Raw genomic sequence first — 17,691 nt, 5'->3', positions numbered from 1 at the left:
AACCTCGCTGGGCCATACATTGAAAATGCCAGTAAGCACACCACCTTTTATATATTTTGTCAGGAGAGATCCAGATTAAGAAGCAGATTGCTTCCTTACACTGAATCTTTTCAATCTGTCATTCCTAATCTTCTTCAAGTCTTTACTGTTGAGCTGCAGACTGGACTTCTCTCCCATTCTCACCACTGTACTAAACTGACAATGTGTTGGTTTTCTGGCCAAATGTCACCCATTCAAAAGGTTTCTATGGGAAGATGTAGGAATGCCAAATACTTTCCTTCACTGATTCTGTCCCCTCTCTCTCTCTCAGTTATACTCCAAATAATAAATGTAAGTATTCTTATGTGGATACGGGTTTATTAGGATGGTGGATTTACGGGTGTTAAATTAAAAAAAAAATGATTTTTTCATCAAAATACGAATCCAAAGCACCATTTATTTTTCTTTCCAACAGACCAGTACAACTTGAACTACTGTCCTGCAAAGGAATGCGAGCGTTGACCCCATCCCCTCCCTAACTGACTTTATGAAGTGCCTTCAAAAGGGCCATGGTCATTGACTTCATAACTGGAAACTGGTAATCAACAAGCACAGACAGCGAAATTCCTTATTCTCCGTTTGCACAAAGACAACGTTGTACTGAGCGGCCACCCTTCAGTTTGATGTGATTGCATTTATACTGCAGATATTAATGCCATCATCATGTGAACGCCCGCTGACAGATTGGTGTAAACAATATTGCACATGTCACACATTCCATAGTGACAGGCTTTTAAAGGCTTAAAATGATAAGCTTGAGAGTTCTCAAAAAACGGTGGCCTTACTACTCAGGACGGGGGGGGTCACAGCTATTCAAAGGCGCAGCGAGTTTGTGACGACCAGTCAGTCTTCTGATGGAGTGAAATGTGCAACATGCAGATCGAAAGATCACATTTGCTCTTTTAACAAGCCTCGTAGGTGGAGTTGAGTTTACGCTCTGCAAGTCAGAGCAATTCACCAAGTTTGGAAACTTCATTTTCTGCACGTCAGCTGTGAAGGAATAATAAATGTTGGAACGCCACAGTGTGTGTGCGTCAGACTGGGACAGAGTCTATGATGGTGCAGGGCTATTTCTGAGGCAGTTAACAGACAAGGGCTTTTGTATGGTCATACTCCAGCTGCTGCGGATGCCACAGTGTCATGTCTCTGGGAACAACAGATACTGACAGCACAGTGCTGCCATTGATAAACGTGCTCTACTTTGTCTGCCTTTGCACGATAAATCTGCTAAGGGCTCCAGTCTTCCCACCGAGGTTATCTCAGATGATGAACCCCACTTCGAAACTACATTGCGAGCTAAAACGTGGTCTTTTGCTAAGTTGGACTCTCATGTCAGACACTTTTCATACAAGTATAGCAAACAGAATATACTGGTCTATAAATACAGTATAGCTGAAGTGACATCGGAGTAGAAAGTGTAGTGAAAATGTGTGTAATCACCTATTGCTACTCTTAAGACCAAAGGTACTGTCATTGAACTCATACTCATTTAGATAGTACACGCTATTACAAAAAAGGTCAGTTTAAGCTACTTTAAGTAGTTTTAGAATTACATTGTGTCAATGTCCAAAGCACAGTTCTGAGTATAATCAATTAATCATATTAGAGAGGTATTACAAATAACAGATTATTGATGTAGCCAGTCTTCTATGGCTTTTCTTGTACTCAAGTGAAGTTAGTGTTAGTAAATGTTTTACTTCCTATAACAGCATCATTTTCACTTTCTATTCCTCGGGTCTATGAGGGCGGCACTAGTTTATATTCAATTTCACTTCAGAGGATAATATTTAGCATTTCATTCTGAAAAACAAGAACTGGTTTTACATTTAAAATAAAGGTGAACATCTAGTGAAAACTCCAAATTCAATGACGACACCAGACATTGCATTAACTTCAGGTAGCTACACATTAAGGTTGTGAGGGAACTTTTGGATTACACTGGCTGAAACTCAGATTAGCTTTTTGCATTACAAGATAGATTAACTTCATGTTGTAGGGATTTAGTGTCAGTTTGAATTATTTCACCACTGATAGATATTAGACCAGAGAAAACCCCTTTAAAAGTTAGAGGTGATCCGGAAAATAACTTTTCTCTTCCAGGTGTGAATTTTAGATAACATTTCAAATTATACATGCCTGCCATTTCTTTATTCGTGTCAAAAGTGAGGAAACTTTTTTTCTTTTTTTTTTCTGAGTCCAGGTTTGGCTGATGTTAGAAATCTCTGATTGCTTTTGTTTATATATCTATTTATAACACAGTTGGAAATATATATTTTTTATGGACCAAAATGAGGTGTTTTTATCAGACACATTAATCATAAAGTAAACTGCTGTTTTATTTTGGTGAAACACAGTCTATTATTACAGAAGACGTGCGGTAAATACACATTTCACATGCACTTAAGTACAAAAGAGAAATATAGTGAGAGAAAAACTTGAAAAAATAAAACACGTGATGGCTGCTCATAAGCAACTCAACTTCCCCCTCACCTCTGGTCTGTGTAATGAAGATGGAAGATATGAAACCTCAAGCTTGGTGACAGTCAAAAGACACAGACGCTTAAAAAGGAAAAGTACAAACAAGATGTCTGTGGTTTGAACTGTGATCTTTGTTTGTGATACAGGTAGTCAAGTGACAAACTTTGATTCTTAGTATTTCACTTTTCCTTTGTGCAATGGAAATTTCCCCCAAAGGGAGGTGAATCCCAAACAACTAAACTGTCGGACCTGTAAAAATAAGCTGATTATTTACAGCACATCAGACAGCAAAAACGTGTGTAGGGGCGTGCGTGTGTGTTTTTCCTTGTTTGTTTCGCCAGCTATTTGTGAAGCCGAATCAGACAACACTGAAAAACTTTCAAGAATTTTCAAAATTCTAATTATATAATTATGTCATCTGGTTTAAAAGAAAAACATCTGATCTTACAGAAAAAAAATATTATCTTGAGGTCCTGCATTAGTGCTTTTTACGTCTTCATGTTTATCAAATATAAAATATTTGGAGTTTGAGTGTCAGCAGTAGATCACAACAAACAAGAAATATACTAAAAAGTAAAGTGCGTTGGTATTCACTTTGTTGACGCTGTCTGCCTTCAGATCTCTTTGTGACCTTATTTTGGTTGCTCAAAACCACAACCCTATCATCCTCCACACTTCCACCTATCTTGAACTACCGGAAATATGAAGTTACAAAGAACAGTGAAAATCATTTTAAATTGTCTGTAACAGTCCTGCAGCCTTCTGTGTGCATGTTTCTACATAACATAAATTGGATATGGAGTCAGCCCGTTGGCCAGATCTGAGCACCCCCCCGTCCAGCAGCAATTTATATACACTCACAAAAGAAATAGTGCAGCATTGTTTATACCATTGTCAATGATTTTTTTAAGATAACATGTCACACCCAATTTATATGCTTAACAAATTACAAATAAACATGTATACGAACACAATCAACTTCAGGCCATTTAAATAACCACACCGTTTGCACACAATGTCTATATAAAATAGTTTTTACACACACACACACCTGAAACCACACCCACAGCAAATATAAAGGTTTGTGACACTCACTGCCTCCACTGGCTGTTGAATCTACACACTGGTAAACAATACCAAACTCAAATCCACTTCAACTATGGAAAGAGGCCAGAACTATGCTGCTTCCCCAACCCACCATGGATGGTCTATCTTCACCACTTGCTGTTGCTGTATGCCTTTTGGACTGGTTGCTCTGTTCTAGTCAAATAAGGTATGTACTGTTCCCTCAAGTCTTGTAAAAATGAGGTTTATTGGTTGTTGTTTTCTTTTATTATCAAACTTTCTGCAGGTGTATTCAAATACATATTGCAAAAAAAAAAGAGAAGTATACAACTGCAAGTTTTATTTTTTTTCTTGAATTTTTTTCTTATTTAGGTGAAAGAGGCCAATTCTTCTGGACAATTTGAAAAAGCTGCTGAGGCATCCAGCAATGCCAAGATGATGAACATCATCGGAGTCGTCTGCGGAATCATTTTGCTCATTATTATTATTGCCCTCCAAGTCACCGGAAACAACATTTTTTTCTGAACAAGTAATTGATTCCCATCAAAGCTTCTGTTAGAACGTAATTCCTATCTATCAAACGTGGCACCATGAAATGAGAGGAAAAGTCTGTATGCTTCTTTTTGTAAGTCTTTGTAGAATTGCTTTCATCAGGTGTCCCTTGCGAGAACCCAGAAACAGCTGGGTAATGTGCTGGTAAATGCCAAATACATGTATGCACTGTCATATGCAAGACTGTGAAACGCTCACATTCAAGCTTATTGCTTTTTATTTTGTGTTGCAAACAATAAATTGTTAACATGGAGATTGTGTGTGCTAAAAAGTGCTCAAATGATTTTCCCCCCAAAATGTTTTTGTTCTAAAGATCAAAGCTTATCAGGACAAATTGTAAAAAAAAAAAAAAAAGCAAATACAATGTGCCTTCTAACACAATAAACGTTGTTTTTGAAATTAATGTCTTTGTTTATTACTATGATTTCTCGTAAAAAGAATTTCCTCCGCACCTGGCTCTCTCTGTTCACTGAGCAGTTTACTTCTCAGTAGTTGTAAGTATAAAAACAATGCGTATTCATCACACATGTATATGTGGGTCATGCACACATTAGGAAGTCATCAGAGTTGATGAATCCCCCTTGTTCTTAGTCGCCATGCTCGTGCATTTCTCAGGTTATTTTCTTTCAGAAACACCTCCAGGTATCCATATATGGCAACAACATGCCTCTTTATATATATTCCTTTTTCCCCTTACCTTTGTTCATCAATGCAAAGAGGATGAAAAAGAGGAACTTTTCTCAAACGGAAATCAAGTGAGGATGAAGCAAACCAGAACATATTATTTGGTATGTTGAATCTTGGGAGGAAAAAAAAATCAAGAGAAATGCTGCATGGGGTAAGGTAACCACTGCAGTGAGTTGTGTAGGGACAGAGGAGAGATCCCCAGCAGGAATTAAAAAAAAAAAATAAAGGTTTAACTGCTGGGTGCGCACGGGGATGGCTTCGGTTCTTGTTTCTTTCTCCAATATTAATAATAATTAATGGTTTATTTCGGTTACAGTTTCAGTGCAAAAGTTGAATTTTCTGCATTCACTTCATAGGGGCTTTTAAGTTCATGCGCACGTTTTTGTTTTGACTCTCACAATATCTGTTGCTGAAATGGGTCGAGGCAGAAGCCAAGGCATATTTTTGCCTATCCGCTAACAATAATAACAATGCATAGGGTTTATATAGCGCTTTTCTGGACACACAAAAACACTTTACATTGCATTATTCATTCACTCTACACTCGATGGTGGTAAGCTATGTATGTAGCCACAGCTACCCCTGGGGCAGACTGACAGAATCAGGGCTGCCAATCTCTGCCATCGGCCCATTCAACCACCACCAACCACTCACTCACTCTCACACTGCATTCAGTCAGGTTTCCTGGTCTTCCCTCACGGTTCCCCATCCACGTACTGACCCGGCCCTATCTCACTAAGCTTATGAGATCTGACGGGATCGGTCATCAACAAGGCAGAATGACCTGTCCACAAGGCCTATATTGGTCATAAATCACGACATAAATCCATTAATATTTCTTGAGGGGAAGTGATACCTACTGACATAGGCACCGCCGATCTTGCTTTTTTCCACCTTGACCGAACAATCTTGACTCTGTTTCATCATTCTTTTATTGAGTCGGTTTTATCATTTCGCTTGGTGGCCTGGTTCGTTCAGAAATCTGGTACAGAGTAAAACTCACTGAATCTAATACTAAAATGGTCCAGTGGTCTCATGCGTTGAGTCACAGTCTTGTCCAGCCCTCCCTGTACACTAAACAGGTACAGAGGATAGCTTCAACTATTTTTAATAATAGTGACTCCCATCCTCTATGAGACAAATTCCAGCCTCTTCCCTTAGGAAGGTTTTTTTTTAGTCCCCGAGGTGCAGGACAAAGCATTATAAAAACAGTTTTGTTCCTGTTGCTGTCACTGAGCTGAATGAGAAACAACGCTTTGCCCATCCACACAGCCAATTTCAATGCACCACACAGCACCTTAGATAACCCCATGCCACTGGGTTGTGGAATGTTCCTCGTCAGGGATCGGGAAACATATTAAAAGGGAGGGATGGTAACCAGCACTTTTCTTGTCTGGCATGGCAATGACATTGCACTTTATCTGATCTTGTTTTATTTATTCATTTTATTTCTTTATTTATTATTGTGACTCTTTTATCGTATGTTCCTATTCTGGTCGTTTATGTTGCATGCTGTTTTTATCCACCTAAGATTTTTGTTACGTTTTATTGTGGTTTGTTTTTAATCTATTTTGATTTTCTTGATTTTGATCTTTATGATATTGAGATTATTCTTACAAGGTTTTTGTAACTGAAATGAGTGAGGCGGAATCCACATGAAAAAATAGCTTGCCGTCTGTGATTACGAAGTAGCCACTCTGTTTCGTCAAATCTTCGAACTGAACAAGAAGAGCCATGACACTTGAACTTGAGTAAATTTCAAATACTGGTCATATCTGTCTTTTATAACCTTTCACACCACATCTGTTTCTAACGAGATGAAATTACTAAGTGAGCATTTTTAATTAAAGGAAACAGAGGACCTATGTTGGGTCTTTATTTAATCTGCAATTGTTACGTTTGTGGATTTGCACTTAAAGTAAAAAATTGTCTTTATATATAACAGTAAGAACATATAAAAATGTTATATTTGAATTACTCTATTACAAAGTTGAAGTGTGTAAATATTTTGCCAGTGTAACAGAAGTTTTCAGATGACCTATGTGACAGTGGGAACTACAAAGCAGAAATGAGTCTGAACATGGGGCGAGATGTGGAGCCCGGTGATGCCGTGCCCGCCCCAGGGAACCTGAGAGTTTCCATCAACCTGAAGACAAACAACAGTCGGATAAACCTGGCGGTCACTTCTTGTTGCTTGTCCCCGGCCACCCAGCCTGACCTCACCAACTCCACCTGCTGCCTTTTCTCCAGGTACCCAGTAAAAGCCGACAAGAGTCGGAGTTGCTCGATATTGTTACTGATGATTGCTGTTTTTACTTCAAGGCAAAATGCTTAATTCATACTTAATAAAGTCAGTCAGATATTTTGCTGCCATAAAAGAACTAAATGTAGAGTCAGCAAGTCACACAGTGGGGGATTTACACGACATTAACTGATCCATGTGCAGAACCTTTGATTACATCGTAAAGAAGAAACCACTGTCAGTATTTTCTTTAATAAGATGCCAAAATATGACTTGTTTTTTTTAAGTATTGAAGAATACTTGACCTTTGGTGCTTGTAAAAACACTATGAAAATACAACAATGAATAATACAAACTCTTGACTTCTGTGTCAGCTCGACCAGGCAGTCACCGCTTACAAACCTGTTTACAAAAGAAAAAGTGTAATTTCTTCTTCTTCCTTTGGTTTTATCTATCTACATTGTTTCCCACCGCTCTAGTCGTCCCTGATGACTGTTTCCTTTCTTCTTCTTCTTCTTCTTCTTCTTCTTCTTCTTCTTCTTCTTCTTCTTCTTCTTCTTCTTCTTCTTCTTCTTCTTCTTCTTCTTCTTCTTCTTCTTCTTCTTCTTCTTCTTCTTCTTCTTCTTCTTCTTCTTCTTCTTCTTCTTCTTCTTCTTCTTCTTCTTCTTCACTTGGGTTCAACGGCAGTTGGCATCTGTAAAGTTGCACTACCTCCCAAAAAGTGTAATTTGTATCAGTCCATGGAGCTGCAGGTACATGTTAGGTGCTGAATAATATCGGTAAATAGAGGTGTGTTGCAGGTTGATGGCGTTATCTCTCTGCACCAGCCAGATAAATGTGTAAAAAAATATAAATTGATCAATTGTGTACTGAAGAAAGTGTGCTCATGGGCAACCCATCATTTCAATGTTTCTTTCCAAGGTGGGAGGTGGAAAACAGAGCTCAACATTTAAGAAAGGCGTTACGAAGCAAAAGCTGACCTTTACCCAACATAATTTGTTCTCCATTAAAATTTCAACTGAATTCAATAAATGATATAGATGGCAAATTGTTCTGTGCTTTCCATGTTTATTGATCTATAGTGTGTAAAGCTAAAACGTGAGCTCCATTTGGACAAGGTTTTCACAAACTGACATCAGGTCATTACGAATTTATTCATATGGTCATCTACTCCAGGAGCATTAGTGACTGACAAACAACTATAAAATTGAAAAGCTATAAAATTACAACCACTTAATGCTTCATGTCTGCTGCTGGGCTGGTGGGAGAAAGGCTTCCTGGAAGTAGGACAATCAGAAGGAAGTGAGCTTTCTATTTTTTTTTATTAAAGAGGCAGAAGCAAAAATGTAAAAAATTATTTTGCAGTTTTAAAAAAAAAACTACTTCCAACTCTAAATCCTTTATAGTACATTCATTGGAAAACTGAATCCATAGTGCTATTAAAGGATATTTCAATACTTTTAAGTTACTGTGAGACACTGTTGTCATGATAACATGTTAAAATACTGACCAAAATGAATTGTAGTTCATCAAGTAGTGTCTAAAATGTGTACATTACATAAATGATTGGCTACAAGCTGTTGTATATGATATTGAAATGATGTATTATTTGCACACACACACACAAATATAAGGAAACAGATTACGATTATCGTTTGAGATTATTGAGCACCTGCCGTGACACTCTTAACACATTCTATTTGGAGTTACGGTATTCCTCCACTAGATTATGTGCATGAGCGTGGAGTTGTGCTCATATCGATGCACATTAGTATTATGCACATAAGTACTAGTTGATAAATTCCATACTTTGTGAGGGAATGTTTGTATGCACTCGAGGCGTACAGATCTGTGCGTACGCAGGGATGATAAATGAGGCCGCAGGCGGGGTGGTTCAAGCTGATCTGATCGGATCTGAGTGGGATGCCCCTCTGGGTCCTTCATGTTGGAGGGGGATGGCCAACTTGGAGGGCACCCGGGGTTACGCCAAGGAGCTGCTGTGGAGATTCTATTTACGAGTCAGTCTGGGAGCAGTTCGGCAGCAAAAGGAGCTGGAGAGTGTTACAGGGCACAGGCATGTCTAGGTCAAAAAGGGCAAACAATATGCATCGTAAGTGGAAACAGAAACAGAAAGGAAAAATAAGCATTTGGAATTTTTTTGTATGCAGCCTGTATTTCTGTATAAAAGTACACAAGTACTATCAACATATGCCTGTAAGTTTTCATTGAGAGCACCAGTTTTTCAGAGGAAAAAAAACTTGGTCAAATTGTTTGAGGATTCTGTTTGATTTTTACCTCTTGTTTATACACAACTGTTTTTAAATCTTGTCTTGGACTCCAATGACCTATAAGGAAATGTTTGCAACGCTTTACAGGCACACAAACAGTTAAAGTTCAATGTAATTAGTTGCAGGGAAGTTTTTGTTGTTGTTTACATTTGTGTCGCGTAATGCCCACGTGTGGATTAACTCCCATTTGAATCTTCAGGAACATTGTTATTGTACCTTTCACCCTATTATTGCCACACAGACCTCATTTCAATTGTAAGGTTTTTATACTGCAATTGTTTTAGTGCTTAAAATGCGATCTTAAGAAAGATATTTAGGCTCCATACCTCCAAGACTAATCTACAAGCTCCAAAATTCCATCTTGGGATAAATGTTGGAAACTCCTACACTGTAACAAATTTCATCGTAAAATAACATTATAATACTGGCAGCCGGGAAGCCAGTATTTTAATGTTATTTTACAACACAACTTCTGTTATTTATTTTAACAGTATATCACGGTATTTTGGATTACGGTATATGGCCATAAAATAATGGTGGCAGTTGCGCTTATTTTACAGTGCATCAACCGTAATTTATTTAACAGTATAATACCGTTTTTTTGGATTACAGTACATGACGGTAAGATAACTGTGGGTTCTGCTATATTTGCAGTCGTTTAAGTCCTCACAAATTTAAAAACAAAGGGGACTCAGCAGCTACTTTCCCCCCATGGTCCATCATGGATGCCGTAACAGACCGTGAGGAAACTTGTCGAGACTAAAATACAAAGAAAAAATTGGCCAAAATCTCATGGCACACTACGTTTCAGGAAAACGGGGCTGCCGTGGCTGCCGGGAACATAGTGTAAACCTAGTGGTAATATGTTCAAGAGCCCTTTGGTATAGAACACAAGACAATATATACATTGCTGTAGTTTATTACAAAGTGCTCATTTGTACAGCAGGATTTGTAAGATTGGTAACATGGAGAACATTTGTATGACAAAAAGGTTTTGCATTACCACATTCGGAAGAGACTTTCTCCAATACAATCATTAGTGACAGGCTTTACTGGACTCAGAACATTACCTCAGACGCTGAATTAAAACACCACCTAGAACAGTGTAACAGAACAGTCTAGCTCGAGAACAAATATTGTGCATGTGAACAATAACAGTTGATGTGGACAAGGAAAGGAGAGGGAGAAAGAAAGAGTGAACAGTGAGTAGTTGACAGCAGTGAGTGCTTGTAAAAAAAAATAATAATAATGATATTAGCAACACGACGTCTGGAAAAATAGAAAAATATAATAGAAAAAAACAGACCTAATGAGACATCCGAAATGTCAACAGTTCAATAATCATGCAGCCAAAACAACATGAGACACTACCAATTTCAGGAGATAAGTATACCGGTAACTTTCCTTTACCTGCTCTGTTGAAGTCCACCTGGACTTCTCTGGCTGGATTGATATGAAGGAGCTGTGCTTTTCAAAGTCAAGCTCAGGAAGCCAGTTAGGTTGCATATTGTCACGAAAACAATGAGTGGTTTGAGGAGTTTGATTGTAAGGAACAGCTGTCATCAAAATAGAAACATTCGCCTGCAATCATCTGTCAGATTCTGATGGATAATGGCTGGACTTGAGAAGGGATGTTAGTACATGTCTCTACTGCCTGACAGAAAATACTGTTTTATGCTGTTAAATTAGTTATATCCTGTTATTGTTAAAGGATTGATTAAACTGTTAATTTACATGTGAGGGATGAATATTTAACAGTATTTTACAATTATTATAAAATATAGTAGGATACTGTTGTAAATCCACCGTAAATATACAGCAGTTCCTTACAGTGTACTGTTATCAGGACTTGCACAACCCTTAAGACCACACCCACAAGAAATAAAAGAGTCTGGTCCACAACCCCCACCAGCCATTGGATCCAGACTCCGTCCAACAAGTACTGAACTGCCATCCACCTCAAGTCATCCAGAGCATCACAATGGAAGGAGGCCAGAGCCGTGCTGCTGCCCCATCCCACCTCGGATGGTCCATCTTTACCACCCTGTGCTGCTGTCTGCCTTTAGGAGTAGCCGCTATTGTTTGCTCCTGCAGGGTAGGTAACAATTTCTCAGCATGAAAGTTTTTTTCTCTTGTTTAAAAAAAATAAAATAAAAAAATGTATGTCGTTCACTACAACTTACATTTGATTAGTTTTATCATTTGAGATGGATTATAACTTTTAACATGGCAAGAAAAATCACAAAGCTGTGCTCTGTTCAGCAAGTGTGATGCCCACAGTGGTTGACATAGTGGATCTAATCTAAGTGTTTCTGTGGAGTGAAAAATAAATGTTCAGCAACTACAGATCAACTTGAAATATGCATTGTAAACTAAAGTGGATTTGCTGCATGCTCTTTTCAAAGGCGCAAAATGCAAATGCTGTTGGAGAATCGACACTAGCTGCAGATGCATCGAGGACGGCCAAGATACTAAACGTCATCGGACTGGTCTGTGGAATAATTGTCCTCATTATTTTCATCGCTCTCAAAGCCACCCACAAATACTAAGGCCTCCTGTTTCTGTCCAAAGCAGCATTGGAATCTCATCAGAGCTTTTGTTACTTCGTTCACGCCCCTACCCACAGTACACATGGGATCACTAAGTGAGAACAGATGTTTGTACGTGCGTGTTCACAAGTGTTTGTGTTGCTTTTTTAATTAGCTGTCTAGAAAAAGAGCCCAGGAATGCCCAGGGGCTTGTGGTGTTTAAGAACCAACTATACGTGCACATTGTCTAAAAAGAAAGTTGCTTATTTTGTTTTGTGTTGCAACAAATAAATACTCTTAACTTGTTCTCATGTGTGGTAAATGATTACAAAACCTAAAATCTCAGCTAGGAAGCTGATATAGTCAACAGTTCATGGAAAAAAAAACATGAATGACTAGTAACGCAATGAAAACCCATAATAAAGAACAAACAAACAACAAACTGTGTTATAGTGTAATATTATTTCACAGGGTGCAAATTTCACAATTATTGCAGGCATTTTTATATAGTAGTATATAATAGGTTTGTTTTTTTTCTTTTCTTTGTTATTTAATTCCTTGTTTTCATACATTTAAAGATGAGCTCATCCGACCTGTTCTTGGTCTTTCTGTGTGGTTTCTGAGCTCTTCTCTCTCAAAAGATCTTCAAGGCAGGAAACCAAAGATGTTTCTCTATGTTTCCTCTGAAGCTTTTCAACATCCTGTTCGCGTGAGCCAGTCATAAACAGAGAGGGGGGGAGGGAGGGAGGGAGGGGGGGGGGAGAGCGAGAGAGAGAGAGAGAGATTAAGATAATAAATTGTGATTTTGTCAGAAAGATAAGCACAATTCATGGTCATATTTCAATCAATTAGACAGACGGAATGATGTCAAAATAACAGCTTGATACATGTGTTAGAATAAGGAGTCTTACATCTTCAGACAGCAATCCTCTTCTTGGTTTATGGAGCCTGTGAAGCAGAGAGGTAGCCTGAAAGTCTGACAAAGTCTCGTTTAAACCCCCTGTGGGGTCCTCTCGGTCTCGGAGCCAAACACACAAATTGGCTTCCTGTCCAGAGGGGGGGTTGCCCAACCGGGTCTGAAACAGCTCTCCCAGGCATTCCTGTAGTACCTGGAAAGCAAAATAAAATCAGTTTATATCAGAAATTTACACCGGAAAGTCACTCAATCACGCCTTTATATTCATTAAGCTCACTTGTATTTTGAAGTCATGTACATAATCAAACAAACGAGTTTCTTGTCACTCTCCAGTGCGTGCCCATACCATGAAGAAGAGCCTCTGAAAGGCAGGAGTGGAGTCTGAACTCATTTCTTTAACTTTGACATGGGACAGACAGTGAAGGAGCAGGAGCGAAAACCCTCCGGCTGATTGAAGCCGCTGGCGACGGACAAAAAGAGTCTCCTCTGCTTCCTGTCAGCACACATCTGAGAGTGAGTCACGGTAACAAATCACAGCCGTGCAAAAACATAAGCACTCAACTCCTTGATTACAAACAGCCAAACGAGGGAAGTGGAATCAGATTACAGCCAGGAAGATTTTGAAGTGTAATGGCACCCCGTGTGTGTGTGTGTCTGTCTGTGTGTTTGTTTGTGTGCAGTATAGATAAAGCACTTTGCACTTTTATTTGAATCATTTAAGAGAGAGAGAAACTTTATTGTCATTGCTTTATTGCATTTCTTGTTATGTGAGCCACAAAACCCTATTAGGAAGTTCACAAATATTTTGCTTGTGTCTTTAATTAGTCACCCTTGTCCAAATGTATTTAGACGACTGCACCTTTATGCTAAAGTGTGAAAAAAGTCTGTGTTGACGTTTCCATGTCCTCTGTGCTTCAAGATTACCTGATAAAAGAAGGAGTTTCTGAAAGCGTTGTTGAAATAGTTGTTGTACGGAAGACGAGCTGCTATCTGCAGGGAAATCACTGGAGTCTGTTGAAAAGAAGGAACAAGTTTTTAGTGATGATCTTAATGAAACTCAGTCCATAATAACACAAATATGCATTTCTACACACACATACACACGCACACACACGTGTAAAAATTGCATGTAAAAAATATGTACACATCCAACTATATCAGCTGTGTCATTTCTGTCTAAAAACACCTTCAGGTCTTTATTTTTGGGTTGGAATGACTGGGGACTGACTGGAGACCGGAAATGTGGGAAAATATGCAAGTATGGTCCCATTTGACCTGGGAATCCTACTGAACAGACAACAACATATTTGAATGGTTTCTTGGAGCTCATGATTTAGGTATTCCTCACCTTTTCTTATGTTTCTCCTGAGAAACTAGACTGAGAAGGGTTTGAGAGGGGTTTTAGGCAACTATGGGACAATTTTGCCAAAAGTTTAAAACTTATGTGACTGATGCTTCATATCAGAGTGTTTGAGGTGACTCAGAGGCTCCTACACATTGTTAGTGTGAAAGCCATCTGGTTCCAGGCTTTAAAGTTAAACAGTCATCTATCTATTGGTTATAACCACTTATCTTTATGAGTCTTACAGACAGTTGGAACTAAAAATTAAACAGTTTAAAAAAAAATAAGAAAAAAAAAGCACAGGAAGCAATAAAGTTGGAAATAAGAGGGAATTCTGGGCACCAACCAGTTTGAGATTGTGCAACGTGTGGATCAGGAACAGTCCATGCTGGTAGACCAGAAACTCTCTGGGCTTGAGGACCGACAGGTCCAAAGGAATCAGCTCCCCTTCACATTCCCACTGAGCGTCAAGCACATCCACAAAACCTTTGCCTCTGTCTTCAGCAAATACAAACAGACAACAGCATTATGTTATTTATCAACAACCTTCACATGGGAAAGTCACACTGACAAAACAAAAAACTTGAATGGGAAACAGAATTTGCTCCAGTACTGAGGTCTGTGTGTCGCTTTATTATCGGGCTTCACCAGTACCAGTTATCTGCAGTCCAGATAAATGGAGCTATAACAAGTAGTTATCAACTCGAGAGCTTAACCGAGTCGTTTCCAAAGTGACATCAATCACAGGCGTGCAAAAATCCCCCTTTTCCATGGATGGGCAGATGATTATATTAACTAAATATTAGCATTCCAAGCACATCATTGTGGCTAAAAGTAAACCTGCAGCAGCTGCCAAAAGCTACAAGGAATGCTCGGAAAGACATGCAAACTGTATATAAACCAGTGGAATATAAGTATTATTTCCCCACAATGACAGTATGTCTACAGCCTTTAAATATCTGAACATAAATCATCAGTTTAGTATATTTGTACGTTATAGCTGTAAATCCTAATAAAAGCAGCTGGAACAGAACGGACGTCAGTTGCAGCAGACCTGATTGCAATGAAGGGCTCGTTATTCAGCTTTTTCACAACCTTGGTGATGACATCATCATTAGATTCAGGCAAGCTGAAACAGGGCGAGAGCTCAAACATGCAGGACACCGGCCCTCCAGGACCGAACTTGGGCACCCCCGGTCTAAACAGTTTATACAAGGAGGTGTTGGAGTGGCCTCAAGCTTACGACGGGGCAAAGCATGTTACTCCTTGGACAGGTTGTCAGTCGATCAGATGAAAACGAAGAGGAAGAGACAGTCACACACAATTACACGACGAGAGGCATTTCAGGGTCAGCATTCAGCATCAAATGCTTGTTTTTGGCCTGTGACAATAAAGTCGATATGCACAAGGGAGAACATTCAAATTCTAGATAGATTCATTAATGCATGAACGTTGATTCAAATTAGAGACAAAATTATTACATTTTGTTCGTTTACATTCTCTGTTTCTTCTGGCTTTGTGTGAGTATGAAAGTTGTCAATGTGCCTGTTCTAGTTGCTTGTCCTGTCCAGCTCCTGTTGTTTATATTTATCGTCTTTGCTTCTCTGGTTCTCTTTGTCTTGATTCTGGCCTTTTCCTGTGTTTCCCAGAAAAATTGAATTTCTTTCCAAATGTGCTACGAAATCAACATAAACAGAAATCTGGGTGAGTGAAGTTGCTCGAGGAGCCAGACTATGAAAAGTACGTCATTTCTAAAGGTTAGAAAATGTCTTCATGACACACGGTTTTCTACGATGTATTGAATTCTGAAATCAAACGTATTTTTCAGACTTTTAGGCAATTCTGAAAGAAATTGATGCATATGTCTTGGTCTGTGTTAACAAAGTAGGCATCAATGGATCAGCCATTTCGTGCGTATAGTGACTGCCTTGCTCCACTACATGAGATACTACAATCTAAAGAGCATTTTAAATTGCTAAATTTAATTACTCAAGAAAATATGAACAAGACTGAGGACAACCTGCTTTTTACTAATCACATAAAGTCAAAATGTTTCACTCTAATCAGACATAGAAATACTAAATATCCCTCCAGAGCCTTCAACATCTTATCCCCTTTGCATGAGTTTTCTTTCTTTCATTAGCTGGTGTTTACCAACATTTAAGATGAGCCACTCTACCAGTTATTACAGCCACTAAACAGAGAAGGAAGATAAATCTTTCATGAATTCCCCGACTAACTTGTATGTGTTTGCAGATCTTATTTTACAAAGCTTGGTTAACCCACAATACGCCTTTCTGGAGTCTGAGCAGTGTTGATATCAACAGGTTCTAAAGTAATTATTTCACTTGATGGTGGACATCTTGGATAACACAAAATAGCGTGGCATGTTTCTTGACTCCCAGTTGAGTTTATCTCTAAGGCACACAGCGGCATTATCTTCTCAGGCCCTGGATTAAGTCAACACATTTTGATAAGGAAGAGGGCGAGGAGCATCCTGTCCGATCGCCCACATCCTCTTTCAAACTGGTTTGAGCTTAAAAACTTTGGGAGGTGCAAAAAAATGTACTTGATGGGGTCTGGACCATACCCAATACATGAACTGTTGTCAATTTGTAATGGTTAATGTTTTTTTTTTTTTTATGAAATCAATTTGATCTGTTTATATGTTTTGTTTTGTTTTGTTTTGTCAATACAATATTGACAATTGACAATAGAACGCGGTCATCAAGTTGCAATCATCAAAAGTAGTCACATTCGATTACGTTTGCATGAGTTTGTTTCTATCGAGGTTCAAATTTGCATATGCTAATGAGCAGACTCTTCGCCTCAGCTGAAGTTGTTGTCTTACAAGTTACCATTTCACCAAACTTCTACCTGCCGGAGGAGTAGCACCACCCAGCGTTTTATGTTTTGTGAAAGATAGTTTGTTCACATCTTAGCATCACAGAAACGCCCGAAAATTCCTGAAGCAAGATCCTGTTTGTACACTCAATCACGTAAGATCTCGATTTGTACTGGAAAAACGCTTAACAATCAGTGTCACGACATTTACATGGCTTGCATACTCTTCCTTTGAAAAATATCAGGCTTTTTTTCTGGGCTAAATCTATTAAATGTTGACATTTTCACTGGAGCTGCCACAACGCCATCTTTGAGCTTGAATAATCTACAAAAGAAAAACAATATTGTATATTGATTGTAAACAATTTCATGCATATAAACGTAACTGCTTTGACCCAGTACCTTCCCACTGCTCTTGTGTACACAATCCTTGTTTTCGCTTTTAGCTGCTCACCTGCGTCTGATTCAGATGGTGATTCTGAACTCATTTGCACAGTGTTGGGGCCAAAGATTCCATGAACACCTCTAGAGGCTTGCTCCCCCGAAGGAAAACACCAGCAACAATAAACAGGCCATAAAACAGCAGGGGAGCGAGCCAGACCCCGGAAGTGGCCAATGAGGATGCTTGAATCCGACCTGAACACACAACAGGGGTCCAAACCCAAGTTGGTGAGACTCACTTCCTACCAAAACTCTTGCCTTCTCAACTG

The 17,691-nt window shown here is 38.9% G+C and overlaps 1 long non-coding RNA gene across 1 annotated transcript; it reads left to right on the top strand.

Moving 5' to 3' along the window:
* Positions 1–3,578: 3,578 nt before the first annotated feature.
* Positions 3,579–4,498, top strand: LOC308107868. The gene is made up of 2 exons (XR_013935254.1): positions 3,579–3,790; positions 3,955–4,498. It is a non-coding gene; the product is annotated as an uncharacterized lncRNA (long non-coding RNA).
* Positions 4,499–17,691: the final 13,193 nt, after the last annotated feature.

Source organism: Lipophrys pholis, assembly GCF_963383615.2.
Source record: "Lipophrys pholis genome assembly, chromosome: 3".
NCBI classification, from domain to species: Eukaryota; Metazoa; Chordata; class Actinopteri; order Blenniiformes; family Blenniidae; genus Lipophrys; species Lipophrys pholis.
This window is presented reverse-complemented; position numbering and strand designations above follow the sequence as displayed.